This window comes from Rhagoletis zephyria, unplaced genomic scaffold (genome assembly GCF_001687245.7).
Source record: "Rhagoletis zephyria isolate East Lansing unplaced genomic scaffold, Rhagoletis_zephyria_1.1 Rzeph_scaffold_10404, whole genome shotgun sequence".
NCBI lineage: Eukaryota > Metazoa > Arthropoda > Insecta > Diptera > Tephritidae > Rhagoletis > Rhagoletis zephyria.
The window spans coordinates 8,042-21,386 of NW_016167482.1; the positions used below are offsets into that span (position 1 = coordinate 8,042).

The 13,345-nt window shown below is 41.4% G+C and overlaps 1 long non-coding RNA gene across 1 annotated transcript; it reads left to right on the top strand.

Moving 5' to 3' along the window:
- Positions 1-3,440: 3,440 nt before the first annotated feature.
- Positions 3,441-11,223, top strand: LOC108376419 (uncharacterized). Its single transcript, XR_001849256.1, has 3 exons — positions 3,441-3,451; positions 8,194-8,199; positions 11,112-11,223. It is a non-coding gene; the product is annotated as an uncharacterized LOC108376419 (long non-coding RNA).
- Positions 11,224-13,345: the final 2,122 nt, after the last annotated feature.

Genomic DNA, 13,345 nt, shown 5'->3' on the forward strand with positions numbered 1-13,345 from the left:
GACTTTAAATACACTCTAAAAAAATTGTGTTTATTTGCGCATATTAAGAGGGGTAACCAGTTTCCTCTTATAATGTGTACAAATTTGCACGCAGTGTAATAAAATTAAATATTGCCTGTTTACTTTTACATACCAAATTTGTCGCAAAGATCAAAATTACACATAAAATGTTTAAAATATAGTAATGTTTATTATTAGTAGGAAATGTATTTTTACTCTGAAAATTTTTGCAATTTTGCGTTTGTTGGGTTGTGAAATCTCCGAGTATTGGAAAGCCAGGAATTGTATATTTCTATGTCGACTTTTGCTAAATAATGCTCCTAGCTATCTCTACAATAAACTAATTTTCCCTAAATCACCTCGAATAAACGACTTAATAGTACCATCATTTAATTATCTAACCTCTGCAAGGCTATTCTTTGTCAATGCTATTCGTATCTGGAATTCTATCCCTACCTCCGTTCGGAGTGAATTGAATAAAAGCAACTTTAAGAACACCATCTATACGTACTTTCGCTGAACCAAATAACTTTAACTTTCTCTTGTCATCTGTGTTGATCTTTGCTACATATGTATTATGTGATATATATTTTATTTTATTTTTGTTTTAAGTAATCTGTATGTATTTTATTTTACTGGTATTTTTAATCTCTGTTTTGTACTATAAAATATCTATGATCTTATTGTACTAATGCTTATTCTCTTAATAAATGAAATGAAATGAAATTTAATTTAATTGAATTTTTTTAAGTATTCTATATATGTGTATTTATAAGTATATTTTAAAGACGTATATTTATACTGATTCTTGTTGAAAAATATATAGTTTTCAGTAGTAGTTTTACATGCTTTTTTAGAGTGTACTTGCTATTTATTATACTTACTTTGCAAAATACTTATGCACAAAAAATGTACTTTACTATTTTAAATTACAAATGTTTGATTTTATGAAAAATAAAAATATATATACATGTATTCCAATTCGTTAGGATGGGTTAAATGATGTCTTTTTCTTGAAAATTTTTGGTTTTCTTACAAATTATGAGATGTATATGTAAACAAAGAAAATTGGATACAATTGGATACATTTTTGGCTTGGTCAGTGATACATTTTCTGGAGACGGCGCGGCAACACTGCGACTAACCCAAATAAATCAGCAAAAGCAGACAGCAAAAGCGAAAATGCAAAATGAAATCATTTGCTTCAGCTTATAGAGCTGTTTGTTTTTGCTTACAGTCAGCCGAAGCTACCAGTTTAGAAAAAATTGCTGATGCTGCAAGTAGTAAGTTTGGTGTATTCTCATTTTTGCTTTTGCTTTTTTTGTCGCTGCGTTATTCTCGCAGTCGAAAGCAACTGTTTAAGCAAAATTTTAAAATTTAGCTGCGCATTACATCAGATGTCGCTATATACATACAAACATACATGCATATGTATGCATATGTGTATGAAAGTACTCGCGAGAATAACGAATCGAGAAATAAGCTAAAGCAAGACTAAAACTACTGCTTGCAGCAATAGCAAATTTTTCTAAACTGGTTGCTTATGTTGACTTTGTAAGCAAAAACTAACTGCTCTATAAGCTAAAGCAAATGATTTCATTTTTCTTTTCGCTTTTGCAGTCTGCTATTGCTGATTTATTACTGTAAGTCGGAGCTAAGCAATTGCCAATGCATGAAAATGATCAAGAGCTGCTTGCTTTAAAAAGCAAAAAAGTGTTGCTTATGCTATTTTGCAGTCAGCAATTCAAACCAGGGTTGTTGCGAATATTCGTATTCGCATTCGCAACCGCGGAGCTTCCGCATTAGTTTTAACATTCGCATTCGCTTTCGCATTCGCGATAATCAATGCGGATCTTTTGCGAATGCGAATATTGAAGGGACAGAAAGTAACAGTTATTTTGTTTCCGAGTTAAACTTGGCCAAATATATTTTATTCCCAACTAAAAGTCCTTTCTGGACAATAAACAAACCGCTTATCCAAATTAAACAGGTTTGGTATCAAATGAAAGAGGACTTAAATAGCTTTAAAACTGAAATGTCTAAACAAACAAAGTCACCTATTAAAAAATATTTCAATAAAAAATGATAATTAATTACCATAGAGCAAACCTTGGGTGAGGTATATGAATTTCTTTAGTATTAAATGATATAAAAAAATATATATAAATAGAGGTGGTAACGTGGTAACCTTCGTTCTTTATTTCTGTTTAAAATCTATTTCAGTCCTCTTTCACATGATATCAAATTTGTTTAATTGTGATAAGCTGTTTGTTTATTATCCACAAAAAACTTTCGGAATAAAAAATATTAGGCCAAGTGTAACTGGTAAAAAAATAACTGTTATTTTCGGTCCCTGGAATATTATGCAAGTGCAATGATAAAACGTATATCTGGCCAGTCACAGAAGAAAGGATTAAAAATGAATTACAAAAACTAAAATCGAAAAACGCTGTTGACGCTACTGGTTCTCCACATTCAGAAACTACCAAAAGAATGAGAATGAAGAATTCTTTGGAAAACAACGGTGTTTAATCAACGACCTTGCCATGATACTAGATTGTGAAGATGAAAGTCATGAGGGTACATACGACATTTGCAGACCGATGCAATTCTAGTCTAAGTTCGGGCGGAGCCGAACATTAAATACCCGGCGCAAGTATTCAATATAGTTTTTTTACCTTTCCGAAAACTACCGTTAGATGGTAGCAGTGGTGGTTTTACGTCTATTTGAAAGATCTTCGATAGAACGTTCAGTTAGACATAATGAGATAAACTTATATAGATATATGTGGGCGGCATCACGCCCATTTTCCAAGATTCCATAATAATGTTAATTCTTTTCAAGGGATTGTTGTTAGTATCAATTTTGGGTAAAATTAGCGTTGTAAAAAGGTGGTCGTAATTTTAGTCAGATTTCAATAACTTTCAACGTTTTGCCTTTATGGGGCAACCACTATAATCATACCGAGTTTGGTGCACATTGATCGAACGATTACCGAGATACACATATGTGGTTTTAAGTAGGCGGGGTTACGCCCATTTTCCAACATTTTATTATAAGCGTACTTTTTGCTCAAGAATTATTGCAAACATCAATTTTGAATAAATTACTTCAGTATTGATTACTGATTTTCGAAGCTTTCGTATTTCTCTAAACTACCGTTATGTGAGATGTGGGCGTTGCTATTATCCGATTTTTTTAATTTTCAGCCGTTTGGTATGTTTTGTGAAGGCCAACAACTGTGCCAAGTTTGGGAGAAATTGGTGGAGCGGTTCCCAAGATATACACATGTAATCATAAGTGAGCGTGCCTACGCCCATTTTCCAAAAATTGATGCTATTATTTTTTTCGTTTAAAAATTATTGTACATATAATTTTAAGTGAGTAAGCTTCAGTAGTTACTAAAATATCGCAGTTTTCGTCTTTCTGAAAACTACCGTTATATGGGAGGTAGGCGTGGTTATGGTCCAATTTCGCCCATTTTCCTACGCATCCGTCCTACGCTCAAAATAAGTACACATACAAAGTTTCGTTAAGATATATCAATTTGTACTCGAGTTATCACAGACGGACGGACAGACAGTCACCGCTTAATCGATTTCTCTTTTCATTCTGATCATTTATGTACACTGAACTGGCCTAAATTATGTTGGAAGAGGTCCAAATGCAAATGAAGGAAATGAATTTTTATGGACATGTTAAAACCCATTCCACCGTAAGCATTCAAAACTTCGTTAACAACCGTGACAAAGTCGTCGGCTCTGTGGTTTCCGAAGAAATTATTGCATGGCGCTACAAAACACTTCCACGCGCATTTTTCTACGGAGCGTAGCTTGTTCAAAAAGCTCGCTTCGCTCATAATTTTACGAATTTGAGGTCCTATGAAAATACCTAAAATTCATGAAAAGAGATAAAACCGATGAAAAAGTACAAAATCAGCGAATAAAAAATGTATACCTCCTTTCATTTTGGCATCACTTAATTTTGGAAACACCACTTTTAGATGACAAAAAGCGTTGCTATTTCCATCCAATTTTTTTTACAATTAGGGGCATTTTCGAAGTCTTGCAAAGCCCTTGCGCGGTGTATGGATTGCATGAAAAACCCGGGTTTCCTATGGGACAGCTTTGCAAAACAATGCAATCCGTGCACCGTGCACGGATATATGAAACTATAGGGGTATTCTCATAGTTCCATATATCTTATGCAGTGATGGTAGGACAACATTTTCAGCTTTAACCAATGGGACGTTTAAAACGTTTACCGGCCTATTTAATGCGGTTCTCGGGATGGCCATATTTTGCGATCATAGAAAACGGCAAATTAAAAAAAAAACTGTCAAGCTAAGATTTTTGAGTATTACAGCTCAAAATGATATCTTTGAAAAAAAAAAGTTTAATAAATCAGTAAACCTTCATCCGATTTTTGAAAGTAAACACTCGTTTTACTCGCTATTAAATTTATTTAGTTTGACAACGAATTTAGAACTAGTATGGTTTTCTTATAGAATAGTACGTAAAAACCTCACCAAAATTGAAAAAAGGCGAAAAAAGTAAACAAAATGTGTTTGCTGGGTAAATACACAGATCTCTTAAGGTTTATGCATTCACATATATATCGTTCGAAAGTCCCAAGTTTCTTCTTTTTAAACCCGACAATAAACCGAAACTCGGTTCATAATGAACTAAGTACGGCTTATAAGTGCGCAAAGTACGAAAAGCCGTTTGTTTTTTTAACGGTAAATCAAGAGTTTAGGGATGTTTGGGAAATTTAATATTTCGATTCTTGTTTTACTCGAGAATACCTACCAGGGAATATACATAACTTCCCAGGTATCTTTTAGTGCCTCACACTGTAATTGCTTTACTAGTTTTTCTCAGGAAAAATTAATTAAAACCTGTTAGACGTGTTTAGAATCGAGTCAATTACCTAATTGGATATTTCCACACATTTCTAACTTAGGACTTTCTGCCACTCTCAGACCACTGTGCGGCATTCATAGGCTGGGTGTCGTGGTAGGTGCTGACCGACGCCCTATGAGTGTCGTTCATCGCTCGTCGGTACGTCGTCGAGTCCAGTGGTTGGTCGATGTTTGTCTAGGCCGCGTCCTTATATATAAGTAAGTGCCCCTGACGTGCCTCCTCCTCTAGCAAGGGTCTATTAGGGTGTTAACTTCTGTGGAACCCCACCAGAAACTGTGTAACGTAGCTCCCCTATGCTACACTAACTACGCCCTACATACATATGTACATACCACACATGCGCTAATATACATGCCTATCGACATGCACCTAACAAGACATATTTAAATACATACATACATATCTACATACATACATACATCATACATACTGACCATACACATATTGACAGCGTGGCGACGAATAACTGTTACCCCGGTTTTTAGAGAAATAAAAGGGTCCTTTATAGATTTTGCGAAAAAAGTATTTTATTGTTAAGTTTCCACAGATTTTACTTTAGTTGTATTAATTAGTTATTAAGTTTTAATCCCTATTTACATTTGCCAGCAGTTTAAATTTTGAGAGAAAAGTTCATTTGGCACGCAGGTCTAATTTATTCCATATCTTTTGTAACCATAGGCAAATTCGGATCGCCAATACCATCTGTCGCCGCTGGGCCAAGATTGCAACGAAGAACCGCCACTGATTGTCGCCAACGAATACCGCTAACCGTGCCATTGATATCCAGGGCCGCCGTCACCGTCGTTGTTTACCAACGCCCAGCACATCTCGCGATCGGGGGCCGCCATTATTACTGCCGCCTCGAGGGCGAAGCCAGTGCCAAGCGAGGCCACCAGCGAGGACCGCTAGTCGTGTCATTAATAACCAGGGTCGCTGTCACCGTCAGAATCGATCCGGGCCAGGTATACGCTTCGCGATCGCCGGGCCGCCGAAATTATTGCCGCCCCTAGGCCGAACCCGATGCCTGGCCCCGCCAGCTTCCAGGACCGCCAGCCTTACCATCGTCATCAAGGACCGTAGTCACCGCCATAGCAAAAGGGCCTCAGCCGCCGATACCATTCTTACTAGGGGAGGTCGATACCGCCCTTTTGGGCCACCGTAAACCTCACCGCAGGGCCGTAACTATTACTACAAGGGACTGCTACTGCCGTCACGATCGGCACCGCCGCTCTCATTGGCTGCAGTACCAGTGCTGTGGGCGTTTACCACCATCACGCTCGCTACCGCTCTCACTGCCATCGTCATTAATCACCGACCCGTATCCGCTCTCACTGTCATCATCATTAATCACCGAACCGTCACCGCTCTCACCGTCACTAAACACCGGACTGTCTCCGCCCTCTGACCACGACGCCGACTGCCGACCAGTTAGTCTCTCTCCCTTTCAGTACCTCCCTCCCTTTTCTTGTACGTCACGGTGCCGGTATTCTGGTCGAAAAGCCGCGTGTGTGTCTTGTGTTCACTACATTAAACTACTGTGTTTTATTTTATTTAGTTGGGGTTAGTGGGACCACCGCCCAACCCTGGAGCGGCTGAGTTACCTCAGCCTTCGATAAAACCCATCTCATAAATGGCCCCCAGCATGGTGGACATCAGCGTTACCATTGTCACAACGCACGGCGGCTGTGGGCAAGACGGGACTTTCTCCAGGGATTTTCCATGCCCCAAATCAACCGTTACAGCGCCACCCATCGCCCAAGCTGCTACATTGCAACCCGAATGGCGGAATATCGACGGTCGCTTTTACGCCAAAGCCACCATTGAAGACTTACACATACGGGCACTGGTGCCCATGGGAGCCACTCTAACATACGTGGACGACAGCACCCGCGCACACTTAGAACAACTCAACATCCGACCTCAGCCTAACAAGGGGACCTCCAACTCGCGGATCGGACATGCGTTGCAAGCACATACACCTACCCCGTCAGAATTAAGTATAACGAGCGATTCACACTCACGGCGGTAGCAGTGATCCCTAACCTAGTAGAACGAATGATACTAGGAATGTCAAAGCGAGACATTGTTGTAACCTTAGACGGCCAGCCACTAAAGCCCGACACGTCACCGAGACCTAAAGCCACGCTGTGTTGCCTAACCCAACGGGCTCACTTGGATGAAAACATAATCAGGAACTAACACACTTTCTGGACTGCCACAAGATGCTGTTTTCCAAAATCACCGGACCAAGCACCGCCGCCGAGCACGTCATTACATTGCGACACAACCAACCGTTGAAGCAGCGCTACTACCCACGCAACCCCACCATGCTGCAGGTAATAAACACCGAAGTGGACGAATTACTCACCGCTAACCGGAGCGCGTACAGCTCGTCGAATGTGCTGATCAGGAAAAAACAAGGAACCTGGCGCATGTGCACTGATTACGGTCAACTCAATGCCGCTAGCGAACCCCACGCGTATCTACTACCTCAAATTGGAGCTATTTTGGATCAACTAAAGGAAGCGAAGTACATCTCAACCATCGACTTAAAAAACGGCTACTGGCAGATACCATTGGCCAAAAAGTCTCGAAGAATACCGCCTTTACCGTCCCCGGCCGAGGACCTTTTCAATGGAAGGTAATGCCCTTCGGGCTACACTCCGCTCCAGCTACCTTCGAACGCGCCCTCGACTCTATACTTTTTCCAGAACTACAACCAAAGGTGTTCGCTTACTTAGATGACATCATCGTACTGGGCGACGCTTTCACCGAACATATGACCTACCTACGCGAAGTCTTCCCTAGACTTTAGAAACACGAAATGCGAGTCAATTACTAGAAATGCAATTTTGTGCAACAAAAATTGTACTACCTAGGCCATATCGTTAGCTCTGAAGGGATACACACTGACCCAGGAAAAGTAGCCGCGGTACAAGATATAACCGCGCCGCAAAGCATCAAGGAGCTCCGCCGCCTTCTCGGACTCGTCTCTTGGTACCGTCGCTTCGTCGCTAATTTCTACACACTCGCCGCACCCCTCAAGCAGTTACTCAAAAAAAAAACAGACTTGGACATGGGGCGAACTACAGAACAACGCGCTCAAAGAAAAACTCACCTATGCACCGATACTCTGCTGCCCAGATTTCAAAAGACCATTTTAATTACAAACCGGCGCTAGCGAAGAAGGACTCGGCGTGGTCCTATTCCACCGACACTCGCAGCAAGAGAAGGTTGTGGCCTTTGCCAGCAGAAGTCTGTCCGACTTAGAAAAGCGTTACTCTTCTACGGAACAAGAATGTCTTTCCGTCCTGTGGGATCCGGAAAATGAGACCATACTTATAGGGATAGATACCGGTTCCCGTAATCACCGACCACCACTCTCCCAAATGGCTCCACTCGCTCCAAAACCCCTCCGGATGGGCACCCAAGATGCAACAATTCAACTTCGAAATCTAATACCGAAAGGGATATCTAAACATGGTGGCCGACGCGTTCTGACGATGCCCACTTCCAACACCCAACACCGAAGAAGACCTACTGCTCGCCTTGAATAGCCAATCCACGAGTTGGTATGACAGGAAGACACACCAGATACAAACACAACCCGAACAAAACCCCGACTACAAATGGATCGACAACCGGTTATTCCCACACATAACACCAACAAATCCACTTTCACGAGCTCCGAAATGGAAGCCCTGCATCCCCTTTGACCAAAGAGAGAACATCCTTAAAGAAGTCCACGACGCCGCCGCGGCAGGACACCTCGGGATCAAGAAAACCCTCGAACGCGCTCAAGAAAATTACTACTGGCCAGGGATGTATCGGGATGTAAGCAACCATGTGCGTGGGTATCTCTCGTACGCAGAATACAAGGTGGAGCAACGACGCCCGGCAGGATTAATGGCCACGATGCAATGCTCACGATCATGGGAAATCGTCATCGTCGATTTCATCGGACCCCTCCCACGTTCCAAACAGGGTAACACATGCCTCCTAGTCTTGGTAGATACATTTTGCAAGTGGATCGAATTGATCCCCGTCCGAAATGCCACCGCCACGACCGTAATCAAAGCCCTCCCTCCGAGAAAGGGTGATTTACCGATTCGGATGCGCGACCGTTTTCCTTAGCAACAAAGGGAAATCGTCACCGACGACTTCATCGGACCCCTCCCACGTTCCAAACAGGGCAACACATGCCTCCTAGCCTAAACACCTAGCCACGGCCGCCAAACATAAAAAGAAATACTATGACTTACGCAGACGTCCGTGGAAGCTAAAAATTGGGGACAGAGTAATGAAGAGAGACCACCCTGTCTCTTTAGCCATCGGGCACTTCGCACAAAAGCTCATCATCCTCCACTACGTCTCCACGAATTCTGCTAAGCTTGTCCACGTCGAAAGACCCAACGGACAACACACGCACGCTCACCTCCAAGTTCTGAAATCATTTGTCAAACATTAACCGGCTATCTCCTTCTCCACATACTAAACCTACATGAGAAGCACCGCTAAAAGAAACTTCCGTTTTTTATACTCTTCTACCTACAGTCAAAACTGCACGAGCCCACCTGATACTACCAAAACAAAAACCCCTGGAGATGTACTATATGTGTACCATAGGCAGAATGTACTCAGAAGCAAGCAACTAAAATGGCATCACGAAAACGAGCGAGAAAGAATCACCAGCCAACACCACCAGACGAACCTCGGCCAGTATCACCATAGCAACCTCCTTTTGAGGCAGATCCACGGGCCACCTTTAGTTCTGCCACACTCAGACCAATGCGAACCGCTGTTCGCGATCACAACACGCTCCGCCGAAACTCGCGACATAGCGCGCGATATAACCAACCCACCAGCATACGGCAACAACAAAGAGCCCACCACACGTCCCACCGAAACACGCGACATAATAGCACCGCCGAACAGGAGCGAGAAAAAAGAGATCGCCACAGTACAACCAATGTTAGACCCTGCAGTAGACATCAAGGAGACAGCACCGGAAGACCCATACCGGAACCTTCGCCTACTACGTCCTCGCGAAAATTTACGCAAATGTCCTCCGCATGAACGCAGATCACGCCTTGGTCAGATACCGCGAGCAAAGTTGGGTGATAGAATTCACAGACTGAGAAAGAAGCCACACACACAACCCTCCAAGACTGTCAAAACGCCCCACGGAACTGGAAGACTAATTTTTATTTTATATATACTCACTTATAACTACAACACATGAAATTAACAAATTTTTGCTTTTTTGATATTTTACCTTTAATTGAAATGTAATTTGATACCTTCAATAAGAAACTATGGTCATATAGCTATAAGTAACCTAACAGTTCAAAAATAAAAATAAAATTGAATCGATAAAGTTTAGTTTGTGAATTTTTTCGATTTACAAATATATATATATATAAACTTCGAGTTTTTTTCTTAAAGAGTCTACAGATCAGAGGCATACTCTTAGTCAATGAAGGGGTTCCTTCAGAATTGAATGCTCTAGAAAAGTGTCCATTGCGGTTTAATCCTAACTCCCACCAGCGAGGTAGTACGGGTCACTAAACTCAATTTTTTCCTGAAAGTACTAATTTTTTTGCCTCTATCTCGAAAATAACAAGAGCTACAGAAAAATATAAATGACAAACTTGTAGGACTTTCAATTTCAGAACACAAAATCGCTTTCATCGATATTTCTTGAGATATTGGACTATGAAGTTGATCAACAATTTCTACCTCGCTGGTAGGAGTTAGGATTACACCGCAATAGACACTTTTGTACAACATTCAATTCTGAAGAAACCCCATCATTGACCAAAATTATACCATAAAATGCCTCTGAGCTGTAGACTTTTCAAGAAAAATACTCGAAGTTTGCGTGTATTTTATATTGGAAATCTTTGCACGCCTTGGGCGTGTATTAATAAATTTTCAGGTAGCTTTTTTTAGGTGTTTTCCACAAAATTTTGAGGTAGGAGTGAAAAAAAAACAGTAGTCGCAAAAAAATCCCTTGCCCTTAAATATAATAAAAATCCATTAATACACACACCGGCCAAGCCTTCACACTTCCACAGGTAGTGCAGGCCCTCGAGCCCAAACTATTTTTGTCGTCTGAAGTGGGAGGGGGACTGTAACGTAGCTCCCCTACGCCAGGGGTTCCCAAACTTTTTTCCCCGCCAAAAAAGAATAACGCCGCACAGTCTTTCAACTATATGGAGGCCGGTGGAAATAGTAGTACACCACCACCGATTTCACTGAAACTCAACGTATGCTCTAGTTTTACTTAGAAATAGAGAATTATGAAATTTTGTAAAGATGGAATAATTGCCACGCCCTCTACTCTTGTGGGCGGAAACATTAAATTTCATCCGAATTCGATGAAATTTAGTTTTGTATAAAATATGGGTTAGATTGGATCACTATAACGTCCAAAACTCATAAAAAATTAAATGTGATGTTATTAAATATGATGAAATTTTGGTTAACTTTTGTTTCCTGCTTTCTACTCTCAGAAAACAAAGGTATAGTACTTAGGTGTAAATACTCGCTTTTTCGCAATATTTGGTGAGATTTTTTCATTGTTCGAAAAATTCTTTTCGTTAAATTATTCAAAAAGAAGCTGAAAATCAAAAATTACATATATTTGCAAAGACGCGCGCAAAGATCAAATTATATATTCGAAAACTTTATAAAATTCTCTAATACAGTCGTCTTCTTTCAAGACCTGACCGTCCGGTCCACACTTTTTGTTACTAATAATCTACATCTACATTTCAATGTAAATTTTTTGGTAAGAAAATAGGAAAGTACCATATAAATGATAAATACCTTCACCTGAGTATTCCACGACATTTAAATAATTGATTACAGTTGAAAAACAAACACTTTCTTTAATGCCAAAGGCAACTAAACTGATTAGTCGGTATCGCGCCCATTCCCGTATTTTTTTGGGAATGTATCGCTCGTGAAGAATAATTTAAAATTTGGTATTTATGACTTTTACTTTTCCCTCTCTAAGTCCAACCGGGTTCTTATCAACTGTCACCATGACTTTTTTCTACCTGCCTCCATATAGTCGAAACACTGTGCGCCGCGACCAGACGCCATTGTGATCAAATCCACTGGGGAATACTCTTATGCTGACATACTTTTGCAACTGAATAAGTCCTAGGACCTGAATACTGCCAGGTTACAAGCTGCGGTTGGGAAAAAGCTTCCCGGTATGGCGGAAGTAATGACCTTAACGCAACAAAGTCTAGTGGAAATCCATGATATCGACGAGATCGCAACCAGAGAGGAGATATGTACAGGTTTAAACGCGCTGTGCGACTTTATCAAAGTACAAGTATCGACATCAGAAATATGCGCAGAGCATATGGAGGCACGCAAACGGCATCACTCCTTATCGCTGATAGTTGCGTCAAAAAGCTCGATAGGAAAGGTGAGAGTCGAGTGGGTAGTCTGCAGAATTCGCCATAAAATTCAACCAAAGCGTTGCTACAAGTGTTTTGAGTTTGGACACATTTCGAAAAACTGCCAGAGTAACGAGGACTTCAGTAAAGCTTGCTTCAAATGTGGTCAACAAGGACATATAGCAATGGTCTGCAATAATAACTCAAATGCTTACTGTGCGTGAAACACGGTGCGAGCGCTACTGACCGTCAAGCAGGAGGGTACAGGTGCCCAGCTTACCAATCAGCGGTCGGAAAAATACAAACATAATGAAACGTTCCAAACAGGGCAACACATGCCTCCTAGTCTTGGTAGATAAATTTTCCAAGTGGATCGAATTGATACCCGTCCGAAATGACACCGCCACGACCGTAATCAAAGCCTTCCGAGAAAGGGTGATTTACCGATTCGGATGGATGCCCGCCCGTTTTCCTTAGCGACAACGGCAAACAATTTACCTCGGAACTACCGGAAATATCCTTCGACATAAACACCGCGCAATAAGAGTCCTCGTCGTCGGCCGCCGAAATAAACTTTGGCCGCAGGCTCGTGGCACCACAGCAAACAAGGGCGGCATTACAGAACTGTGGAAAGAGGTCGCTAAACACCTAGCCCCGGCAGCCAAACATAAAAAGAAATACTATGACTTACGTAGACGTCCGTGGAAGCCAAAAATTGGGGACAGAGTAATGAAGAGAGACCACCCTCTCTCTTTAGCCATCGGGCACTTCGCACAAAAACCTCCTCCGCTACGTCTCCACGAATTCTGCTAAGCTTGTCCACGTCGAATGACCCAACGGACAACACACGCACGCTCACCTCCAAGTTCTGAAATCATTTGTCAAACATTAATCGGCTATCTCCTTCTCTACATACTAAACCTACATGAGAAGCACCGCTAAAAGAAGGTTAGGTTATGTTAGGTTGGAGTGGCAGCCCCGCGCAGAGCGCGGAGCACACGTGGGCT